Source organism: Temnothorax nylanderi, unplaced genomic scaffold (genome assembly GCF_030848795.1).
Source record: "Temnothorax nylanderi isolate EJ_2023f unplaced genomic scaffold, tnyl_v1.0 TNYL_tig0296_pilon, whole genome shotgun sequence".
In the NCBI taxonomy this organism is placed as follows: Eukaryota; Metazoa; Arthropoda; class Insecta; order Hymenoptera; family Formicidae; genus Temnothorax; species Temnothorax nylanderi.
This window is the reverse complement of record NW_027249358.1, coordinates 158,435-179,942: the sequence shown is the minus strand read 5'-3', so window position 1 is coordinate 179,942 and position 21,508 is coordinate 158,435. Positions and strand designations below refer to the sequence as shown.

The following is a 21,508-nucleotide window of genomic DNA, read 5'->3' as shown; positions in this document are numbered from 1 at the left end:
ATACTATCTGCAAATTCTCGTAAGTCTCTTTGAGCTTCGTTGAGTGACCTATTGGAATAGATGCATATGTATTCCCGTTATGGAGCAACTTTTTTTCGAGACGAAAATTTCATTACACAGATGAATGACACTGAAAAAGCAGCGTGGCAAAGTTTCAGGAATGTATCTCAGAACTTTTTAGGAAATGAGAGGAGTGAGGATTACCAGATTTTGGTTGAAGAGTTGTTGAAAAATTTTAAAAAGTTAGGTTGCTTGATGAATCTCAAATTGCACTTCCTACATTCTCATCTTAACTACTTTCCTGAAAACCTTGGAGACTACAGTGAAGAACAAGGAGAACGATTCCATCAAGATATACGTGAAATGGAATTTCGATACCAAGGAAGATGGGATATCAACATGATGGCAGATTACTGTTGGACACTAAAGAGAGAAACGAATCAGAATGGGAAGAAGAGAAAGAGAAACCCACTGCATAGGTCATTCGAAGAGAAAAGAGTTCGTTACAGGAGAAAAACAGTATAAGAAGAACATCAAAGTAAACCTGATTCCGTACAATTTGTTCTGAAGTAATTCATATCCATGACATTTTTTTTCTGGATTTTTTACTATTCACGATTTTCATTTTTTTTTAATTTGTGATTTTGCCAAATTTTTTTAGTAATGGAGCTCAACAGACTTCAGATTCGGAATCAGCGCATTAAAATACAAAAGAAACACACTTGATTCAGGTCAGAATAAATTTTTCCGAATTTTCTCGCACTCGTTAACGTGATTTTTCGCAATTTTTAGCTATTTTTTGCGATTTACTCGAAATTTTGAGGGTGTTTGGGCTAAACGGACTTCAGATTCGGATTCAGCGCGTCAAAATACAAAAGAAACACACTTGATCCAGGTCAGAAAAAATTTTTCCGAATTTTCTCGCACTCGTTAACGTGATTTTTCGCCATTTTTAGCTATTTTTTGCGATTTACTCGAAATTTTGAGGGTGTTTGGGCTAAACGGACTTCAGATTCGGATTCAGCGCGACAAAATACATAAAGATAGGTGGGTCTGGTCAAAAGAACAGACCACTTTTTTTATTTTGTGTGCCTGTGTTATTAAAGCATAAATTGCTTGATTTTTCGTCTGCTAGACTGCCACGATCGTGAGCAGCTTCACGCACTATACACGCGGCGACCAATCAGAGCAATCCTCTTCATTCCCACTACTTCATTCCCACTAAGTCATTACCTAATATCCGAAATATAAAAACGGCCATTACTATCCCATCAAACATCTTTCGTTATAAAGATGTTGATAAAAAAGGTCATAATTGATAAACTGTAATAAATGTAAAGGTAAAAAAGGTCATAATTAATAAACTGTAATAAATGTAAAGTATATCACATAAAATTAAAGTTATAGTCTTAAAAATGTAAAGTATATGTCAATTAGAGTTAAAAATAAATATCAAATAAAAAAGTTATAGTCATAAAAATATATTCATATCAAAATAAAATTAAAGTTATATTCTTAAAAATATATTCATATCAAAATAAAATTAAAGTTATAGTCTTAAAAATATATTCACATGTGTGATGTCCAGCGATGGTCGTTTAAATTACTAATCTGTGGTTATTTCCACCCATCTTCTACGTGTCATGTATGTAATTTTCGACACCGAGCATATTCACACGAAGACAGTTAACAAACGACTGACACACGCGATACTTAAAACTTTTAGCACACTCGAAGGTTATCATTGTCAACATTACTTATTCTTATATTGTTGCGATGATATTATCATAGATGGGATTTAAATTGTCTGTACCTTTTTGAAGATGATCGTATTCGTATGTTTTTTTATGAAAAACATTTCCGCTATTTCCCTTTTCCTAGTATTTTTTTCTTTGTGGAGAATTGTAGCTTCTGACCAATTGAAATTATGTCCATATGAGACTCGATGTTTACTTATCACAGAATGATTACTTTCATGTTTTTTTTAATGTCATTCTGATGCTCTTTTATACGCGTTTGTAGATGACGTTTCGTCTGCCCCATGGACGTAAGAATCTCTGGACGGAGCGTAAGGTACCCTTTTAGACGCGGGGAGTGAAGCCTGAGGGGTAAGGGGTCCATGTCGCAGCCATCTTACTTGTCTCACATTTAGTGTCTACTTTCACGTCGCGCGGCGTCACGATAACCGTGACATTGCAACGATTCCGTGAAATTATCCGCTGCCGCCATATATGCGAATACATTCGTATTTTGTTGCATGTGTTCGTTCCGTATATAAGGTGATTACGTATAAAGTGATTAATATAACGGTGAATATAGTGATATTAATATATTAATAGTATGCCGGATTGTTGGGCTAAAGGCTGTAAAAGCCGAAATTACAAAAGCCGTAAAAGTAAAATACAATTACAATGGGAACAATCTCATAATCAAAAAATTACGTTTCACAAGTAAGTGTTATAATATTATTTAATATTAAAACAGATAAGATCCTTTTTCCTTCGCCAGTGAGTAATAAATAAATGAACAAAATCTTTTACTTCGACCGAACTGGCAGTCTTTACTTAATAAGCACAACGCGTTTCAACCGAGATTCCGGTCCTTATCAAGTGCGTACATTACATTTAAACGCTTGCAAAACACATCATTGTACACAATGTGGCAGCAATGAGTCTACGAACTAAAATACAAAGAGTATAATAAAGTAATGAGTTTACGAACTAAAGTATAATAAGGAAAGAGTATATAATAAGTAGAAATATAATAAAGGAGCAAAGAGAGCACCGCTTACATGTTTTGTATGTCGAATGGTAATAAACGATTGAAGAGTCATATTAACAATGTGGTGTTCGGAGGTGCGTTCACCTTAGTCTAGTCGCCAGGTCGATTGAGCATTTTTTTCGAGGTTGATGGCTTTTGTTAATGTTTTTTATGTTTTTTGGGTCGTAGAACAAGAATCTGTAAATAGTTTTTTCGTAAGTCAATGCAATAAAATGTTATTAACAATTTATTTGTTTAAATTGCCCTAGCGATCAAACTATACATCCTATAAAAAAATGAACTGGAAAAAATTTGTTCCTCTTTTCACGACGAACAAAATGGCGTTTGAATTTTTCCAAAATTTTGATTATTGACGGAAATATGTCAATTTTTAGGTAATTACTGCCTACGCGTCGCGGAGTACCCTAGGCGTGCGCGCTCGCGCTCAATTGTACCACAGTTTTGCTCCTTTAATTTTAATTTAATTTATTTTTTTGTTCCTTTTATTACAATTGAGCGCGAGCGCGCACGCCTAGGGTACTCCGCGACGCGTAGGCAGTAATTACCTAAAAATTGACATATTTCCGTCAATAATCAAGATTTTGGAAAAATTCAAACGCCATTTTGTTCGTCGTGAAAAGAGGAACAAATTTTCTCCAGTTTATTTTTTTATAGGATGTATAGTTAGATCGCTAGGGCAATTTAAACAAATAAATTGTTAATAACTTTTTATTGCATCGACTTACGAAAAAACTATTTACAGATTCTTGTTCTACGACCCAAAAAACATTAACAAAAGCCATCAACCTCGAAAAAAATGCTCAATCGACCTGGCGACTAGACTACCTCAGATGACAACGGACGACTGACAACGGAACCTCGCGAACTGGAAAATTCTGATTTTAATCAAACTTTGCACACATGTAGGGGGAGTAAAAAGATGAATTTAGATATTTTTTGTAGCTGCCCAAAAACGGTTTTAAGGGGTGAAATCCCTCCTCATATATAGAGCGGTTTTTACTTTTCTCGATATATCTCGAAAAATATTTGAGATATCAAAAAATGTTTCTTATAAAAATTTTATAGTAATATCTTCTCTATTCAACAACATTAATAATATATTTTAAAAATAATTTTGTAAACAAAATTTTAATTAAAAATTAGAAAAAAATTTTTTTTTCAAAAATTTATTAATGTGGTTAAATAGAGATGTTTTTACCATAAAACTTTTATTTGAAACATTTTTTGATATCTCGAATACTTTCCGAAATATATCGAGAAAAGCAAAAAGCCGTTCTACATATAAAGAGTGGTTTCACCCTTTAGAACCGTTTTTGGGCAGCAACAAAAAATTTCTAAATTCATCTTTTTACACCCCCCCCCCTCTACATGTGTAAAAAGTTTTATAATAAGAACACCTATGTGTATTTAACCTCAACGAATAATTTTTTCGAAAATTTATTTATTTTTGCATCTCTTAAAAATAATTATCGTAAGTAAACGAAATGTAAATAGTAGTTATACGAGTGAAGGATGTGACGGACAGCGTGCATTAATTCCATAGTTAATGATATTCTCCATAAGAGCTACCATACGTGTTGACAGCGTTCCCTAGAATGTATAAGAATATTTATTACAAATATTAGTAATAAATATTATAATTATCTAGATAACGATATCTTTTACTTACGAACAATTCTTATATTTCATAGTATTTACAATCATGATATTCCTCAAAGAAATGATGCATACCAAAATATTTTTTGCACCAGGAACAACGTATTATGGCAGATGCATCACATATGGAACAGCGTGGTATTTCTTGTATATCTTTTCCAGAGAAATAAAAATCTACTGGATTTTCAAACTGTGGTGGCCGTTCGTCGATATAGCCACTTTTGAACCAAGCATATTTAAAAAGATTATGGAATCGTGGAGAGGACAGCTGTATATGCGTTAAGGATTGTAATTTAATGATATTATTTCTCAAATGTAAATTGATATCATAATTTAACAACGTAACGCGATCACTAAATGTCCACACAAAGTTCTTCCATACTCTAAACCCATAAACATCAAGAGGTTGAATCATTGCTGTGGTTTTTTTTTTGGTATTGTCAAAATCCGTACATCTTTATCTTTAGATGGCATAAACTCTTGTAGGTTCAGACTACTGTTAGGTATCACGGTATATTGTATTACGTTTAATCGCAATGCAGAGTAGTCACGCACGTTGTCCTCTCCACGATTCCATAATCTTTTTAAATATGCTTGGTTCAAAAGTGGCTATATCGACGAACGGCCACCACAGTTTGAAAATCCAGTAGATTTTTATTTCTCTGGAAAAGATATACAAGAAATACCACGCTGTTCCATATGTGATGCATCTGCCATAATACGTTGTTCCTGGTGCAAAAAATATTTTGGTATGCATCATTTCTTTGAGGAATATCATGATTGTAAATACTATGAAATATAAGAATTGTTCGTAAGTAAAAGATATCGTTATCTAGGTAATTATAATATTTATTACTAATATTTGTAATAAATATTCTTATACATTCTAGGGAACGCTGTCAACACGTATGGTAGCTCTTATGGAGAATATCATTAACTATGGAATTAATGCACGCTGTCCGTCACATCCTTCACTCGTATAACTACTATTTACATTTCGTTTACTTACGATAATTATTTTTAAGAGATGCAAAAATAAATAAATTTTTGAAAAAATTATTCGTTGAGGTTAAATACACATAGGTGTTCTTATTATAAAACTTTTCACACATGTAGGGGGGGGGGGGTGTAAAAAGATGAATTTAGAAATTTTTTGTTGCTGCCCAAAAACGGTTCTAAAGGGTGAAACCACTCTTTATATGTAGAACGGCTTTTTGCTTTTCTCGATATATTTCGGAAAGTATTCGAGATATCAAAAAATGTTTCAAATAAAAGTTTTATGGTAAAAACATCTCTATTTAACCACATTAATAAAATTTAAAAACAAAATTTTTTCTAATTTTTAATCAAAATTTTGTTTAAAAAATTATTTTTAAAAAATATTATTAATGTTGTTGAATAGAGGAGATATTACTATAAAACTTTTATAAGAAACATTTTTTGATATCTCAAATATTTTTCGAGATATATCGAGAAAAGTAAAAACCGCTCTATATATGAGGAGTGATTTCACCCCTTAAAACCGTTTTTGGGCAGCTACAAAAAATATCTAAATTCATCTTTTTACTCCCCCTACATGTGTGCAAAGTTTGATTAAAATCAGAATTTTCCAGTTCGCGAGGTTCCCTTGTGAGTAAAAAACAAAGGCAGAGGTAACCGAAAGCGCTTACATTAAGTTTATTATTTTGTCATATATCACCGGAAGGTTGTCGGTGTCCTTCTGTAAATTAATAGTGTTGTTATCTTTTTTAATAAACACCATTTCGGCGATCTCTCTCTTTTTAAAATATTTTTCACTGTGTAGAACTTTGAGACTAGACCAATTAAATTCATGGTTGCAAGAGGTCTTGTGCTTGCTAACGACAGAATGCTTGCTGGGATGCTTTTTAATATCAGCACAATGTTCTTTGATTCTAGTCTCCAAATTTCTTTTGGTCTGTCCGATGTAACATGCCTCGCAATTAAGGCAATCAATCTCATATATAAGCTCCATACGTTTAACGCTTTCCAACCTATCTCTTCCTCTTTTGACAATGCGGTCGAGTTTTTTAGGAACCGTATAGACCACGTCGAACCTTTTGTTTCTCAGGGCCTTACAAATGTTCTCGCTACAATCCTTAATGTACGGGATGGTAATAGGATGTCTCACAATGTGTACTTTGTCGTTTACTGAATCCCCGCGTTTTTTTAAGAGCCTTAGTCTTCGTTTTATATATTTGTTACAAAAATCGGTCGGGTAACAATTGTCAGAAAGGATCTCTTTAATAACAGATATTTGACTCGTGAAAGCGCTCGTTAGAAAGTAAAATCGCTCGGTCGACTAAATTAGATACAACATTGACTTTGTAGTTAATGGGGTGACTTGAATAAAAATTAATGTAACGTCCTGAGAAGGTGCATGCGGGTTTCCTGTACCAGTTTGTTAACAAGTTTTCGCCATCTCTAATAACGGTCACGTCTAAAAAGTTGATCGAGCAATTGGTCTCAGTTTCGCATGTAAATTTTAGCCGCTGGTGATAGTTGTTGAAAGCGTCAAGCGTGTCATTTACTTTATTCCGTGGGATAATTGCAAAGATGTCGTCAACATATCTCCCGAAAATGGGAACAATGAAACTTAATAGTTTAAGGCAATGTGTTTCAAGGTCGTCTAACACTATGTCAGCAAGGATTGGGGAAAGAGGAGAGCCCATAGGACTACCAAAAATTTGATCGTAGATAATGCCGTTAAAACAAAAGCTAGTGGAGCTTAGGACCATATCGATAGCGTATAAAAATTGTTGTAAGGTGAAATTGGTGGCTGTAGAGATGTAACTCCAACATTTTTCAATGCCTTTCATGACAAGCTCTTTTGGGATGTTGGTGAAAAGAGAAGTGGCGTCAAGTGAAATGAGAATTTCACCGGGCAGGTTTTCATTTTTTTAATTTTCTCCACAAAACACCAACTGTCTTTTATATACGAACGCGGTTTAGGGATGGAATCGTTTAAAATGTTGTGGAGAAAGCAAGCGATATTATATAATGGGCTACCTACAGTGGAGACAATAATACGTAGTGGAAAGCCATTTTTATGGATCTTTGGTAGTCCATAGCATCGGGGCAAGTTGCCACAAGTGCTGCGTAATTTATTGAAAGTGTGCTCGTCGATGATTTCAGAATCATACCATGAGCGAACTAAACTATTAAGTTTGGTTGTTAAGCGTTTGATAGGGTCACTATCAAGTTTTTTATATGTTGTCTGGTCATTGAGTAAGTCAGTCATTTGGTCTATATATGTATTTCTGTCCATGACAACGGTAACTTGGCCTTTATCAGCTTTTGTGACCAAAAGGTCGTAGTTATTTTTTAAGAATTTTTTACACTTGTCAAAAGAGTCAGAAATATATCTATCAATGTGATTAATATGTTTTTTGTTGGTAAGAAACTCTTGCAATACGTTGGAAATTAACAGGCGTGTTTCATTCGCGCTCTCTTTGGTTATTTTGTGACTATTAAGTTGGAAGCTTTTGATTACATGTAAAACGGAGTCAAATTAAACGGTCATTTCTATCACAACAATTAATTGGCAAGCCAAATTTATCGCCTAAGCTGAGAAATTTCGAAACGAAATCAGGAATTTGTTTACTACTAACATTAACAATCCATTTGTTCATATTCTCGTTAGAAAAAACATTACTAAGTCGGTTACGTTTCATTAAAATATGGAACATTTGTAAGGCCCTGAGAAACAAAGGGTTTGACGTGGTCTATACGGTTCCTAAAAAACTCGACCGCATTATCAAAAGAGGAAAAGATAGGTTGGAAAGCGTTAAACGTATGGAGCTTATATATGAGATTGATTGCCTTAATTGCGAGGCATGTTACATCGGACAGACCAAAAGAAATTTGGAAACTAGAATCAAAGAACATTGTGCTGATGTTAAAAAGCATCCCAGCAAGTATTCTGTCGTTAGCAAGCACAAAACCTCTTGCAATCATAAATTTAATTGGTCTAGTCCCAAAGTTCTACACAGTGAAAAACATTTTAAAAAGAGAGAGATCGCCGAAATGGTGTTTATTAAAAAAGATAACAACACTATTAATTTACAGAAGGACACCGACAACCTTCCGGTGATATATGACAAAATAATAAACTTAATGTAAGCGCTTTCAGTTACCTCTGCCTTTGTTTTTCACTCAGTCGTCCGTTGTCATCTGAAGTGAACGCACCTCCGAACACCACATTGTTAATATGACTCTTCAATCGTTTATTACCATTCGACATACAAAACATGTAAGCGGTGCTCTCTTTGCTCCTTTATTATATTTCTACTTATCATACTCTTTCCTTATTATACTTTAGTTCGTAAACTCATTACTTATTATACTCTTTGTATTTTAGTTTGTAGACTCATTGCTGCCACATTGTGTACAATGAAGTGTTTTGCAAGCGTTTAAATGTAATGTACGCACTTGAAAGGACCGGAATCTCGGTTGAAACGCGTTGTGCTTATTAAATAAAGACTGCCAGTTCGGTCGAAGTAAAGGATTTTGTTCATTTTATTTAATACTAGCTGATTACCCGGGCTTCGCCCCAGAGAACATATGTAATAAGACACACAAATAGTCTCTCTCTCTCTCTCTCTCTCTCTCTCTCTCTCTCTCTCTCTCTCTCTCTCTCTCTCTCTCTCTCTCTCTCTCTCTCTCTCTCTCTCTCTCTCTCTCCTCTCTCTCTCTCTCTCTCTCTCTCTCTCTCTCTCTCTCTCTCTCTCTCTCTCTCTCCTCTCTCTCTCTCCTCTCTCTCTCTCTCCTCTCCTCTCTCTCCTCGCTCCTCTCCCTCTCCTCCTCTCCCTCCCTCTCTCTCTCTCTGTCTCTCTCTCTCCCATCCTTCTCGCTCCCCTCTCCTGCCTCCTCTCTCCTCCCTCTCTCTCTCCTCCCTCTCTCTATCTCCCTCCCACTCTCCTCTCCTCCCTCTCTCTCTCTCTCCCTCTCTCTCTCTCACTCTCTCTCTCTTCCATCTCTCTCTTCCCTCTCTCTCCTCCCTCTCTCCCTCTCCCTCTCTCCCTCTCCCGTCTCCTCTCGCTCCCTCTCTCTCGTCTCCCTCTCTCTCTCTCCCCCTCTCTTCTCTCTCCCGCTCTCTCTCCCTCTATCTCTCTCTCCTCTCCTCTCTCTTCCCTCCTCTACTCCCCTCTCTTCTCTCCCCTCTCTCTCTTCTCCCTTCTCTCTCCTCCCCTCTCCTCTCATCCCTCGACCCTACTTCAGGTATAATTCTTTGAAATTCAATCAATTATTTCCCAAAAAATTGGAAAATTATAAAAAAACCGGTTTCCAAAAAGATCAATAACAAAAATAGTACACTTTATAGCACTTCCCGGGAAATTCTACTCCTACTTCATATACAATTCTTTAAGATTCGGTCAATTAATTCCCGAAAAATTGAAAAAATTTTGGTACCGGCTTCCAAAAAGATCGGTAACGAAAAATTATACACTTTATAGCACTCCCCGGAAAATTCTACCCCTGTTTAATCTATAATTCTTTGAGATTCGGTCAATTATTTCCCGAAAAATTAGAAGAATTGGAAAAAACCGGTTTCCAGAAAATCGGTAACAAAAAACTATACACATAGTGGCACTCCCCGGAAAATTCTACCCCTATTTCATATACTTTTGGTAGAAATTTGATCTATAATTCTTTGACATTCGGTCAATTATTTCTCAAAAAATTAGAAAAATTAAAAAAACCGGTTTCCAGGAAATCGGTAACGAAAAACTATACACTCTATAACACTCCCCGGGAAATTCTACCCCTATTTCATATACTTTTGGTAAAAATTCGGTCGAATAGTTCAAGAGTGTATAAAGGACATACATACATACATACATACATACATACATACATACATTCATTTTTATATATATAGATTAATTACTTAACGGCCTTCGCACAATGAAAAATATAAGGAACAAGGAACAGATATTAGCGGTTAGGAATAAGAAATCAAGAATAAAGCTGGTGTAGCATTGATCCGATAGATTAAAAATCTATTGCCTGTTTATTCCCTGTTTCTGTTGCCTGTATTTTTCATTGTGCATCCAACCTTATTCCTAATTCCTTAGTCCTAATCGCTAATATCTGTTTCTTATTTTTGATTGTGCTGGGGCCTTTAATATTGCAAACAAGTTATACATATATGTCACAACTGTTTTATGTTATTGTTAACTTTTAATACTAATCGTATAATTATAGAATACCTAAGATCCCAGAGAAACGTTAAAAATGACTTGAAAGCATGGGATTAAATGGTACAGATATACCACAAAACGCAAAATTGTGCTCGTTACATTTTGAGGAAAGTGCCTTTGACAGAAGAGCTGATTACTATATCAAAATCCGGCCTGGTGCCATCCCATTTGTATGTTAAATATAGAGTTAACTTAAATCATAAATATAATATCAAATATGTGATAGTTAAAAAAGAATATATTTTTTTACAGGGAAACGCAAGTGTGTGTAATGTAGAACCTCCTCGGAAAAAACTGAAGAACATCACACAAATGAAGAAGCTATTATTGATCCCAAGATAACTAAAGAAATATTTGACAGTGCCATTTCATTTGTATGTCAAATATAAAGAGTTAACTTAAATTATAAATATAATATTAAATATGTGATAGTTAAGAAAAAATATATTTTTACAGGGAAACGCAAGTGTGAGTAATGTAGAACCTCCTCGGAAAAAACTGAAGGTACATTACACAATAGAAGAAGCCATTATTGATCCCAAGACTAAAGAAATATTTGACACATACACAGAACAAGGTATATTTATAAAATTTATTAATGAAAATATAGATTTTTATAAACTTGGTAGCAATAGCAGAGAATAATCTGAATAATGATTATTTGTAGAAACTGTATACACGCGCTCATTAATACAAGATAAATCTTGTACAATAGATTCCCATGTGCGAATTTCATAAAGGCTCAGTGCTGGCTTGGTACTGGTGCCAGAGTTACCAGTACTGGCTGACGATTCTGGGCCAGTACAAGCTAAGATCGGGGTCATTACTGGGGCAATGTCGGAATGATAACACGGGTCCCAGTCTTGGCGCCAACTTTGGCCCGACACAGAGTACTAGTACGGGGACAACACTGATTGCCAGTATTGGGCCAACTCTTGGCGCCAACTTTGGCCCGACACAGAGTACTAGTACGGGGATAACACTGATTGCCATATCATACTCGCGGCGTGTTGCTTTCGTGCCGCGGTCGTTACTTCCGGCGCCGCTCGAGCAAAAAGCTTTCTAAATCCCCTCGCGGCGTGTTGCTTTCGCGCGGTTGTTACCTCCGGCGCCGCTCGAGCGAGAATTTCTCCAAGTCCAATTCGGTCTTTCGATACTCGTGGCAATGCTGTGTTCGTATAAGTTACACGACGGTGGCGATCGACTACGAGCGCGAGCGAACGGGAAACGATGCTCCCCGCATCGACTTCGTCGTACGTGCCCCTTTCGTGTACGTATTCCACAAACGTTTTACACATTTGTACGGAACAAGCGAAACGCGTTTGCACGTCCGTACGTATCGCTCGTGTCGCTCGGCTCGCCGAGCGCACCGCACCTCTTATAGTACCCAACCGGCCGGCCGAGCGATCGGCGACGCACGGTCTTACGCACGGTCGCTTACGGGCGCTGGAGGCAAAATATCGAGACCATCGGGACTTGACCGCTGAGAGCGACGACGACGGCATGAACGCGGTTGTTACCTCCGGCGTGGGCTCTAGCGAAAACTCCCATCGCGGCGTGTTGCTTTCGCGCGGTTGTTACCTCCGGCGCCACCCGAGCGAAAATTTTCTAAGTCGACCCAATACATGCCCAGTACTGAGCCAACTCTCGGCCGTAGATCAATATCATTTCTGGCCTTATACACGGTCAGTACTGAGACGAGACTCGGCTCAGAACAGAATATGGTTGCATGGGGGTACTGGCACAATACTGATCTAGCGGTTTATCCGTACTGGGGCAGCACCACCCATCAAGTCTTGGCAGCCAATATTGTGCCACTTCTGGGCCATGCGGACAACTCTGGCAGAAGTCCGACATTCGCACATGGGTTGCCATTCCGATATTTTTGCAATAGCAACGACAGAAAATATTGTTATTAGTACATCTAGCACTTATCAAGGTAATTATTCTTTCTTATTAAAATAATTAGTCTATTTTCTTGAAACAAATAATTGCAAATATTAAATTCCATTAAATTATTGTAAATTTTTATATATAGGGATTGATGTAGTTCCCCAAATAAATACACCACCCGAAGTAAAACATCAGGGAACGGCTGTTTCGCCACATTTATCGGAAGATACGCCGAGAAAACGAATATTGAGAACCGCACTGACCAACACAAGTGTAGTATATAGATAGTTAGTAAATGATTCGTTAAACAGATGGCGCTTATGTCGTAGACGAGGGATTCGGGATGCGAGCGATGTTCTTGAGCAGTGTGGTTGTTGTTGCGATGGCGTAGCTAGAGTTGCGGATTACGAGTTGAGACGACAATAAAAAGGACTTGCCCTTGCCATAAATGCAGTTACGTTTTATTCCTAATCCTCATCCAAGGATACAGCATATTTGGCGACGAGGTAAAGTGAACGCCGTGCGTGAAACAATACAATGGCAGTCGAAGGACAGGCTGCCGCCGGCAGAACAGGCTATGTCAATTACATCGCAGAATATTTCAGTGAGGAATTATTCGCATCGTACGTTGAGCGGTTCGAACAGTTTGTCTCCGTCAACGATGTACCAGATGCAAAGGAAGTGCCACTATTTTTGACAATGATCGGGCCAAAGTGTTATGAGGTTTTACGGAATAGCGTGGCTCCGGACAAGCCAAGTACGAAAACCTACGACGCTCTGAAGAAAGTGCTTTTGGACTATTACACGCCCGAAAAGTGCATTATCGCGGAACGCTATCGATTCCATAAATGTTTCCAAAAGACTGAGGAAACGGTCACACAGTTCGGGGTGGAGTTGAAGAAATTGGCTCAGTACTGCAACTTCGGGACATTTTTAGACGACGCATTACGAGATCAGTTTGTTTGCGGAATTGTGAGCGAGGATACGCGACGCAGGTTACTAGTGAAGCCGGACCTAACCTATAATAGTGCAGTTAAAGAAGCAGTGTCCATGGAATTAGCAAGTAATCAAACAAAGGAATTCGCAAGTGACACAGTACATAGTATTTCGAAAGGGTCCTCTAACAATGCGTCGAACTACAAAAAGAAACAAAGTTTCTCGGATTAGAAGAACAAGGGAATTTGTATTCGTTGCGGAGGGCCATGGAGACCGGAACATCTGTCGGAGTGCAAGGCGAGGAATGTTACATGCCACGCCTGTGGTATCAAGGGACATTTCGGGAAGCAATGCAGGAAGAAGAATCAGCATCGAGTTCATCAGCTACAGGAAGAACCGCCAACCAAGGAGGAAGTTGCAGAGGACTGCAACTGCAGTCTGTGTGTCAACGAAGTGAACATCGTGGAAGCCATCAACATGGTTACACCGAGATTGTCGAAATCGCTCATTGTTGAAAACAAAGGTAGGGGAGACCGGGGCTAAAAGGTCAGTTTTTTTTCGGTGCCGATTTTTAACAACAAAATAAATAATTTTAGTTAAAAGTGGTATACCACTGTAAAGAGTGAACCTTTAGCTACAAAATTTATATAGAAAATTTTTGTCTACGTCGCTTTGTTTAACCGGTATAGAGCAAAAACGACAACGGTGGAAAAATTGAAATCTCAAAAATGCCGGGGTTTAAACGTCACACTGCATTTTCAATACATATACGTACATCTAATCCTGAAAAATGATAGGACACATTTTAATAATTGTTTTTTAAGAGAAAAATTAAAAATTTATTTAAAATTTTTATGCGAAACATTATTAAAAAATAGTTACGAGGGTTCCTCTTTCCGCAGAAGTCACTCGCCCGACTTGTTTCACTCCTCGACGTCCGATGACTCTATTCGGTGTCTGAACGGTTGTAATTCCCGTCTCATCCATATTCCATATGCAGTGAGCCTGGAAATGCCCGGAAATGCATCTGGACTGCTTACTGACCGATTAGCCCCAAACACAAATTTCAGGTCTGATCGCCCACGAAATATTAAACATCAACGATAATGAAAAAACTACACTGGATTCGTGTTCAGCATGCATTACTCTTTATAATCACGTACCTCGAGATTTGGAGAGCAAATATTATTGCAGATATTACAAAATTTCCACGCGCAGAAAATGTAACTTTCACCTTCCGAAAACACGTTTGCCCTCGTAAAAATCATAATACGGCAGGTAACCTGCCGAAACTCCGTTGGTCACATGGGTACCATAAGCAGCGTTTACAATGTTAATAGCGAGTTCACACAATATACAGGTTCCGAGATATTTGATTTGACGCTTCAACCCCGTTGACCTTTTAGCCCCGGTCTCCCCTATAGAGTTCGAAGTGGACACAGGGGCGGCGGTCTCAGTAATTAATCAGGAAAACTTTGTAAAATATTTTAATAATTCGGTAAAAATCGAAAAATGTCACATTGCTCTGAAAGCGGCATCAAGTCATTGCTTGAATGTAGTCGGACAAGCGTGGGTTAAAGTATGCAGTGATTTTTTAGGTTCAATGTCATTACCTATTGTAATAATTCAAGGTCATTTAAAGACACCACTATTAGGTCGCGACTGGTTAGATGCTTTATATCCTAAATGGAAAAATAATTTGTTATTAGTCAACCAAATTAATCGAGAATGTTTAATTATCGATATCTTAAAAGAAAAATTTCCGCGAGTATTTTCAAACGAGTTGAATTCTTGTATCAGCGATTTTACAGCACACATTGCTTTACAGGAAGGGGCTACACCGGTTTATAGAAAACCATACACTATTCCATACGGTATAACTGATAAAGTTAATAAAAAGATAGACGAACTCGTGGAAAATGGACTCTGGACACCAGTGACTTCCAGCGACTGGGCATCCCCTCTCGTGGTAGTGCCCAAAAAAGGATCCGGCGTCGATTCTATAAGGCTATGCGTAGATTACAAAAACACAGTCAACAAAAGCGTTATAAGGGACCGGTATTCTCTGCCTCGATTGGACGATATTTTAAACTCATTGTCAGGTAATACAGTGTTTTGCACACTGGATTTTTCGGCGGCATACACGCAGGTAAAGTTGTCTGAGACAGGTAAAGATATTTTGACAGTAGGTACACATCGAGGGCTGTTTAGGGTTAATCGGTTACCTTTTGGGGTCAGTAGTGCACCCGGAATTTTTCAGTCAATTATGGATGCAATCCTCAAAAATATTCCAAATGTTTGCTGTTATTTGGATGATGTGGTTGTGGCCGGAAGGGATCGACAACAGTGTGAACAGAACCTGTTTAAAGTATTACAGAAACTAGAAGAATTTAATGTACGAGTAAACTTGTCAAAGTGTAGTTTTTTTTGAAAAATCCGTAGAGTACTTGGGACATATTATCGACGATCAGGGTATTAGGTCAACTGCAAAAATGACGGCCATATTAGAATGTCCAGTGCCTACAAATGTAACTCAACTAAAGTCATACTTAGGGATGATTAATTTTTATGGTAAATTCATCCCAAATTTAAGCTCACACCTTCATCCTTTATATCGACTCCTCCAGGCGGATACAAAATTTATTTGGGGTACATGCTGCGAGAAAGCTTTTGAACTTAGCAAAAAGCTACTATTACATAATAACATCTTAACACATTACAACCCAAATATCCCTATTTATGTAATTTCGGATACAAGTCCAGATGGGGTGGGAGCGGTTTTGTGTCACATTGTTAACGGTGTTGAAAAACCTGTATTGTTCGCTTCAGCCACATTGTCTAAAGCAGAACAAAATTACAGCCAATTGGATAGAGAAGCCCTGGGATTGGTATTTGCTGTTAGGTACTTCCATAAATATATCTATGGACGGAAATTTTATCTGGTCACTGATAACCAACCGCTGAATAGAATTTTGGGTTCGAAAACTGGAATACCACCATTGGCGGCATATAGGCTGCAACGCTGGGCGGTTATTTTAAGCAATTACGATTATGAGCTCATAGTCAAGCGCGACTTGAAATGTGCAGACATGCTGTCGCGGTTGCCGATGAGTCGGAGTACGGGGGACGAAGTTTTACAAATCCAGGCAGGGGAACCACTACGTAGTTTAGATATTGCTAGGGAAACGTTAAAAGACCCTGTTTTGAGTAAAGTTGTAGACTTCACAAAAAGGGGATGGCCAGACCGCATGGGAGACGAAAATGTTAAACCATATTTTAGCGTGAGAACCAAACTTTCGGTATCAAATGGATGTTTATGTTTGGGAAACAGAATTGTAGTACCATCGAAATTGAGAGACCAAGTTTTAGATTTATTACACGAAAACCATCCAGGCATCGTGAGAATGAAACTTCTGGCGCGATCATATGTATTTTGGCCGAAAATTAATGACGAAATCGAAAAAAAGATAAAAGGTTGCAATATATGTCAAGTTACTCAGAATGTTACGACTGCGAAAAATCTAGTGAGCTGGGAATTCGCACAACGGGTGGGTCAGAGAGCCCATATAGATTTTTTAGATTTTCAAGGTCAAAAAATTTTGATATATGTAGATGCTTTTTCAAAATGGGTGGATGCACACGTGATGCAGGGTACGGACAGTACAAAGACGTCAGATAAGTTGTTGAGTACTTTCAGCATACTGGGTTTTCCGCAAGAATTAGTTTCAGACAACGGACCACCATTTAACTCAGTAGAATTTGAACAATTTTGTAAAGAGAATGCAATAAAATTGACACATAGCCCTCCATACCATCCACAAAGTAACGGTATGGCAGAGAAAGCAGTTCAGTCTATAAAACATAATTTGAAGAAAAGTCTGTTAGAATGTAAAACCAGTTCGAGTCTTGCCAATAAGGTAAATAAGTATTTGTTGTATTCTCGAAACACACCATGCGTCAAGACAGGGGTCGCTCCTGCGGAGTTAGTATTAAAGCAGCTTCCTCGGACAAAATTATCGATTTTGAAACCAGAATTCAATTGTACACGGTCGAAAGAAACTAACTGTCAGATGCCTACGTTTAGACCAGAACAGTCTGTCTTCGTTAAGTCAGTTGCGGATAAAGAAGTCAAGTGGTGGCCCGCAAAAATTTTAGAACGAAAAAGTTTTGCAACATATTTAGTTTTAGTGAACGGAAAAACAAGGCCCTATCACGCTAGCCACATTAAAGTAGATCAGACTGTGAATCAAGCGAAGTCAAAAGAGGCGCAAGCGGGTTTACCACTTTCGGAGGCTTGTCTGGGTAATACAAGGGATACAGAATATGATTTTAATTATCAGCAGAATAGAACATTTCCGGAAAACGATACGCATATGGCCGACGAAAGTGTTGATCCAGCAAAACTAATGCCTCAGATATCTCCAAAGCACATTGAAGTCCCAAATAGTACATTACGACAAAACGTTGAGGAACCTAAAGTGCCAACATCGAAGACTGTAATAAACATCGAGTCGGAAAGTCCAGGACCACGCAGATCTCAGCGAGTTCGTCAAGCACCAAAGCGTTTAAATTTATGAAAGAATTTTATTTTGTTAAAGAGATTATAAGATATTGTTCCAGTATAATTATACTTTGAGATAAGAAAAAAATAAATGTATCAATGTTAAGAATTTTCCTATTTTTTTTAGGGGGAAAAAGTGTAGTATATAGATAGTTAGTAAATGATTCGTTAAACAGATGGCGCTTATGTCGTAGACGAGGGATTCGGGATGCGAGCGATGTTCTTGAGCAGTGTGGTTGTTGTTGCGATGGCGTAGCTAGAGTTGCGGATTACGAGTTGAGACGACAATAAAAAGGACTTGCCCTTGCCATAAATGCAGTTACGTTTTATTCCTAATCCTCATCCAAGGATACAGCAACAAGAAAAAATTTGAACAAGAAAATAAAATCTCTGCAACAAAAATACCGAAGGTCCACGAAGCGCATTGCAACTTTAAAAAACGTCTTGGCAGCTTTGAAGAAGAAACATCTTCTTGATCCACACCAGCTGGACATTTTAAATGGCCTAGGTACATTTAATAAGCAATTGTTAATGCGTCAAGATAGTAAGATTCATAAAACACGAATGCGTAAACAATATGAGCCCGAGTTAAGATCGTTCGCTTTAACTTTACATTTTTACTCGCCACAAGCGTACGCATTTCGCATTTGTCAGAAAAAAATTTCATACATGTTTGCCTCATCCTAAGACAATTTATGAGTGGTATAAATCGATTAACGGCGAGCCGGGTTTTAATGAGGAAGCATTACAGTTGATCAAACAACGTGCCGAACTAGTCAATTATCCTCTTTTCGGCGTTCTTATATTCGACGAAATGGCCATAAGACATGTCGAATATAACGGTAAAAAATTTCGGGGGTACGTCGACTTAGGTTCTGATATTGATTGCGGTGACACTATAACTAAAGAAGCGTTAGTGTTTTTAGTAAATGTAATAAATCATTTTTTCAAAATTCCCATAGGATTTTTTTTGATAAACGGAATAAATGCCGAACAGAAATCCAATTTAGTTACTCAAGCATTAAAAGCTTTGCACGAGCATAATATAAAGATAATAGCACTGACTTTTGACGGAGCTCCCGCTAATTTAACAATGTGCAATATTTTAGGATGCAATTTAACGCCTATTACGCCTTTTCAGACTTATTTTTCACACCCAACGACAAAAGACAAAGTAGCAGTATTTCTTGATCCATGCCATTCTCTCAAATTATTACGTAATTGTCCAGAGATTCTTACGTCCATGGTCTGCCCAATATAGACAGCATCACATTCATCACAACCTATCTGATAAACTAATTCTACAGAGTGATCTTTATCTATTCTCTTTTCCCCTTTTGATAATATCATCCAACTTTTTTGGGATAGTATACACCGTGTCAAGCCCGACCTTGTTTAACGTCTCACGTATATCCTCGCTAAGACCCTTGACATACGGAATTGCAATACAATTCCGTGCATCAAAATCGTTGATATGTTCATTATCTTGTATGTAACGTAATTGTCTCAGTCTCGCATTCATTTTTTTTATTTATAACGTCCATAGGAAAGGAGTTGTTGTAAATGGATGGTCGAGTGATTTATGTGCTCTGGATTCTTACCGATTTACTTATACATTTATTGACGCTTATACAGTATTATTTAATCCAATATATATGCACGCTATTACTGCGATATACTTATATGTTATCTGCGCAATGGCCGACTCGCCGATCCCTCTCTCTATCAACCATTGAACAGTAACGAACAACCTAGACGCGCCACTACAGTCTCCCCCACTTAACTGGAATACTTAAAAACGAATGTAATCGTTTAAGTATCGGGGTGGTCGGCGCGGCCGATTTGACCGTCGAATAGGACCAGGTTGTAGTCTTTGGTCTTGTGGTAGCGGATCCGGTTGTGGTTCCAGTTGTGGATCCGGTTGTTGCTCCAGTTGTGGATCCGGCTGTGGATCCGGTTGTATTGCGACGTTCAGTCTTGGAACATTTTCAATTGATAGATGTCTGGGTGCTGGTTTAGTATCAGGACTAAATTGGACTTGTTTGACTTGTGTACTACAAAGCTGATCTACGTGGCGTTTTAAAGTTAGCCCTGAATCCAATCGAACAAGATAATGTAAGGCTCCTAATTTCTTGAGGACAGAGCCAAAGATCCATGTGAACTTATTGTTGCGTAATTCACACGATTGAATCCTCTCCCCCACTTTAAATATCCGGGTGCATGATGATTTAAAGGAGTTACTGGAGGGCTTATAAGGACGTAGAGCATCCAGCTTGATGCATAGCTTGCGATTTAGGTATAGTTCTGCAGGTGATTGTCCACAGGCTAATGGTGTTGAACGATATCGAAGAAGTATCTCCTGTAATTTTGACGTGTATTGCTCGATTATCATCAGCGAGGGCTTTCAGACGTAACTTCAGAGTCTGGACTGTTCTTTCGGCAAGACCGTTGGTAGCATGTCCTGGTGTAATAAATTTCTGGAAAATGCCATTAATTTTGCAATACGATTTGAACTCTGAGCTTGTAAATATTGTTGCGTTATCAGAGACGAGCACTTGTGGATATCCGTGACTGGAAAAGATATTATCCAGCAGTTGAATAGTATTGATAGATGTAGGAGCTGAAGTTGATGCTTTGATTTCAAGCCATTTTGATTTTGCATCAATACATACCAGAAAATTGTAATTAGCATATGTGGCATAATCAATGTGTATACGCTCCCAATTACTTGTAGGTTCATCCCAGGGATGCAGTGGAGATTTAGGCGGATTTGAGCGCAAAAGAGCACAGGATTTGCATGACTTAACAAGGTTTTCGATATCCTTATCAATTCCTTTCCAGTAAACATAACGTCGGGCAAGCTGTTTCATCTTGGTAATCCCAATGTGTGTTGAGTGGAGTTCCTGGAGTATTTGCTCTTGAAGGCTCTTGGGAATAACAATTCGTTCATTCTTGAATAGAATACCATGGTTCAGAGCACGGTCTTACATACAGGTCTGGACACTCCTATGGAGGGGGTAGGTCGCAGATAGTCGCCAAAAATTGTTTGTCTCTTGGCCACGAGAGTCGCTGCTGTAGGGTAGTAAACAGAGATAGAAATAGTCGCTCTCTGTCTTGCATAATTGTACATAACCACATAACGTAGCGTAGCTTGCTATCGAAGATAGGAAGAGTTGGAAGAGTGACCGAGTCTCATCAAAACGTAAACGTGTTCGGACGTGTTTTGTTCAGAAACATTTTTGAGAACATATCCTACATTTTTTGCCTCCTACAGTATATTAAAGTGGTGTGTGAAAATGCCTAAGTCGTGCGTCGTGCCGAATTGTAAGTTTGTGTACTGTGAGACTTCAAAATGCTCAGTGTTTCGCATACCAAAAGACGCCAATCGGTACAAACAATGGGTAACAACTATTCCGGCATTGTTACACTAAAGCCGACACACGTTGTTTGTGACAAACAT

General features: G+C 37.9%; 1 protein-coding gene and 1 pseudogene across 4 annotated transcripts in view; one reads left to right on the top strand and one right to left on the bottom strand.

Moving 5' to 3' along the window:
* Gga (ADP-ribosylation factor-binding protein Gga) overlaps window positions 1-21,508 on the bottom strand; it is a 195,070-nt gene that overhangs the window by 30,563 nt on the left and 142,999 nt on the right. The window lies entirely within an intron of this gene.
* On the top strand, window positions 2,168-19,754 carry LOC139780754 (uncharacterized; annotated as a pseudogene).